This window comes from Oxyura jamaicensis, chromosome 2 (assembly GCF_011077185.1).
Source record: "Oxyura jamaicensis isolate SHBP4307 breed ruddy duck chromosome 2, BPBGC_Ojam_1.0, whole genome shotgun sequence".
Taxonomy (NCBI): domain Eukaryota; kingdom Metazoa; phylum Chordata; class Aves; order Anseriformes; family Anatidae; genus Oxyura; species Oxyura jamaicensis.
The window spans coordinates 38,124,798-38,128,698 of record NC_048894.1 but is presented as its reverse complement, the minus strand read 5'-3'; the positions used below and the strand labels follow the sequence as shown (position 1 = coordinate 38,128,698).

At 37.6% G+C, this 3,901-nt stretch overlaps 1 protein-coding gene across 1 annotated transcript in view; it reads left to right on the top strand.

The window, feature by feature from the left end:
* SATB1 (SATB homeobox 1) overlaps nt 1-3,901 on the top strand; it is a 92,997-nt gene that overhangs the window by 11,471 nt on the left and 77,625 nt on the right. The gene's annotated exons all lie outside the window — the stretch shown is intronic.

Below are 3,901 nucleotides of genomic sequence, written 5' to 3'. Positions count from 1 at the left end.
TTATTTTATTTTATTTTATTTTATTTTATTTTATTTTATTTTATTTTTGTCTGGGAAAGAAACACAGAGGTTGGAGGTGATGAAAAAGGAGTCAGGAAAGGAAAGAAAATCTGAATCAGTCAACAACATAGCAAAATGCTTTAGAGATACCTTGGCGTAACGTTGCTTTTAACAAGCAAAACTAACTGAAACTCTACTAGTTTATGTGTCTGGGGATCATTCTTTTCATAGTATTAAATTAATAGAGCTTCTGTTCAGACACATCCCTAAAATAACTACTTATCAACCAACTCTTCCCGGCAATAGTTATATGACCATCTAGTTATATGACCATCTCTTTCCTGTGAGTTACCTAGCACTGTGATGATCAGGGTTTTAACAGGAACTATAATCTTTTCTTATTCTCTTATCTTGTATTAAATATGTTCACACGATAGGCCTGAAAATTATACTTATTTGGAGAAAGTTGGGAAATTAGTAACCTACAAAACACACATTTATGACATAGGTAACTTGGCTGATCCTAAGATGCTGGCTTTCCTCCTTTCTTCCAGCTGCCTAATTGTGTTAAAACTATTACATAAAACTCTATTGCTTTTTTTTGCTTGTTGTTTTTTGTGGAAGGCTGTAGCTGCCACATGGAAAGTACAAGTGTGACTCATCAAGGATCTAGTCTACTGTTATGATGGAAAAGGATATGGTCTATGTTTTTTTTTTTTTTTTAAATTGTTTTTTTAAGTTGAAGCTTGTTATTTGAAGTAGTTCTGAAATCCATAGTCATAAAAATACCGGCTTATATTAAATACCACATAGTCAGTATTTGTGGAAGTTGCAAATGCTAATAATATACTTAGGGAATGAACTCAGCTTGTCCACAGAACAGGTAGAGATTGGGCAACTACAGAGTAGTATGTGATTAGTAGTTATGTGATTGAGCCATTAATATTCATTAACAAATAATTAATGCTGCAATCTTTTATGGGAATGTGGACACCTGTCTATTGCAGCTTCAACCAGCTAGGATTCCTCGTGGCAGGCAGAGGTGAAAGACTTTCTATTCTCATTAGCAGTCATGTTCACCCTTCACTTCCTCTACCACGCCAAACGGTTTTATTGGCTTTTTTTCTGTTATCTTCTTCCAGTAATTTGCCTCTCCATGACTTGTTTGGCAGCAAGGGGCAAACCTAATTGACTGTTGGTACCACATCAGCAAATGTATGTATTTACTTCAGTTATAGCTTCGTCTTAGTCAAAATAGATGTAGAGCTATGAAAGGTGCTTATGCAAAATGGTGCAGTAGTTTGACTAAAAGTAATTTGTTTTATCCCAAACCACATTTTGCATATTCCTATTCAATTCTGTTTTAAAAAGAAAATTCCATGATTGAAATACACTGCAGAAAATGTTTGTGGGAGTAAACGAGCCTCGTCACATAGGCAATCAATAGGGAGATGTCTGTTTGTATATGATTTTACATATCTGCAAGCAAGCGGAGACATCCAACTACAAAATACTGCACCATGGGACACTGTGTAGATACCTGATACTTTCCAAGGGATCTGGGGTCCGTAAACTAATGAGCGCTCTACATGTAGCCATATATGTAGGTTTTTCACCTCTGGCGAATATGGTAAGGATAATTTACTTCACTTAATAAGCAATTAAGTGCAGTTCAATACAGCTGACTCCTGTAAGTTAAATATCCATTTTATGTAACTGTTTCAGGACACTGTATGTGAGAGAAACACAAACGAGCAGAAATTGCTCATGCAAAATGTGAGAGGGGACGACAGCTTGTGTGTGATGCCTTTCAGTGCTATGAATTTCATTTCATAGCACTTTTGCTTTTTGACAGGCATACTATCCAGGCTGGGGCAGGTTGCAGTCAAAAAATCTAGGTTGGTATGTAACTTCAGAGCTCAGCGTGGGGGATGTTGGTGAATGTTGCGATCCCCATCGGTGTGCATCGAGAGCTTGGGGCGCGTGAAAGTTGCTGCGGGTTGTGCGTGGTCGGGCACCTGCAGTTGTTTAGGGCAAAATGGAGGGGAAGGCAGTCAGCAGAGACTGAGAAGCACCTTCAGTGCCATAGATGTTTCCCTTCAGAAAGCTGGGCACTGGTATTTTCATTGCCTTGCAGTCCAGCAGTTACTGCTAGCCATGGATGGCCCCTTGCAGCGCGGAAAATACTGCTCAAATTCTGAGTAAAGTGAATTTCCTGACAGTCCTGCTGCTGCGTGGCTTCTCTGCATCACCTCCAGCACAGGCAGGAGCTGACGAGTTACCCAAATGGCTGCAGAGTTATCAGAAATACATATTTAGAAAACCCAATCAGCCTGATCTCCCCAAAGAAATCTGATAAAAGAGAATGCACAGCCATGCTGGTTTTACTCTGCTGCCAGGTCATTTCTGTTTGTGTTGCAAAAGAGCCAAGACTCAAGATTTGGGCCCATATTTCCTAATTTATTTTGAACAAGAAAAGATTGGAATGGAGACCTTAGAAGGCACCGAGGCAGCGAGCCACACTGGAGAATTTGTTTTGTTTTGCAGCCACCGAGACCGCTGCTCGAGAGTTAATTCATGGTCGAGGTGAAGAAACACAGTCCAACTTTATAACTATTTGTCTTATTTCAATGTAACCTAGCACAAAATGCATTTATATATAAAAAATACAGTGCAACAACTTTGTTAAGGATTAATAAGCTTTATTAAGCATATATTTGTTTGCTGAATGTTGACTAGAAGCTATGAAAAATGTGATGTTACTCTTGCTGCATGTTTAAATGATTGCCTGCATATGTATCCATGACAATATCTATTCATCTTATGTTCTTTATATATGTTTTTATTATAAATATCTTTCTTCTAGTGGAACATTTTAATATCAAAGTTGACACAGTGAAGTGCAAATTGGAATAGGTCAAATGAAAATCAGATATCTGTATCTTGAATTCATTCCAAGTAGTTGCGTATTGATAAGAGAAATCTGCTGCCTATATGCCAAGACGCAGCAGCCCTCAGTTACCCGTGCTTTCTAGTTACAGCACAGGTTCCACGCTCCACCTCCCAAGTCTGCAGTAAATACTTTACCAGACATAGGTGATGCACAGAAATTAAATTAATCCGTGTTGCAGGGAGTTTGTATGGCTTAGTACATATATGCAGCTTCAAGAAGACAGTGATTTTCCACAATCATTTATCTCAAGCATAGGAAGCATATGCATGATTATATAATTAACAGAATATTTGTTTGTCAGTGTTTGGTTAGTGTGCATAATAATATCATTATTAGGCCTTCTGTGCTCCTGTATTATCAGATTGTTATCTCCCTGCTCCTTTAATTCTCTGTCTCTGCTTTTTAGATTAATCACTTTGTTTTACTCTGAACATTTTAAGGGTGTTTTGACCATGAAGGGAATGGTTTGTGACACCAAAGCAGAAGTTATTTTAGAACAGATTCTAATCTTTTTGTTTTCTTCATGGTTGCTATTGTCATATCTGGTAATCATTCTTATAAAGTGGTGTTTTAGTCCCGAATCTTGTTCCAAATCGTATTTTTAAATATCAGATCTATTCTAACCAGCTCTGCATCCCTCAAATTATCTTCACTGCATCCCTCAAATTATCTTCCTTCTTCTCCATCGCACTGCAGGAAGCACACTGCCAGCTGAAACTCCCTCATCTTTCATGTTTTTCTTCTTTAGTGGTCAGTCTTGCTAGCTACTAAAGTTTACTGCATCAGACTTTCCTGGAAAAGATGAAAACTGATACAATATTGATATTTTCCATTGCGCTCATGAAGTTTAAATTAAACAGCATCTTTCCTTCAGCGGTTCAAATGTATCGGGAAAAAAAAAATCTTTCTTTTCTTTCTTTCTTTCTTTCTTTCTTTCTTTCTTTCTTT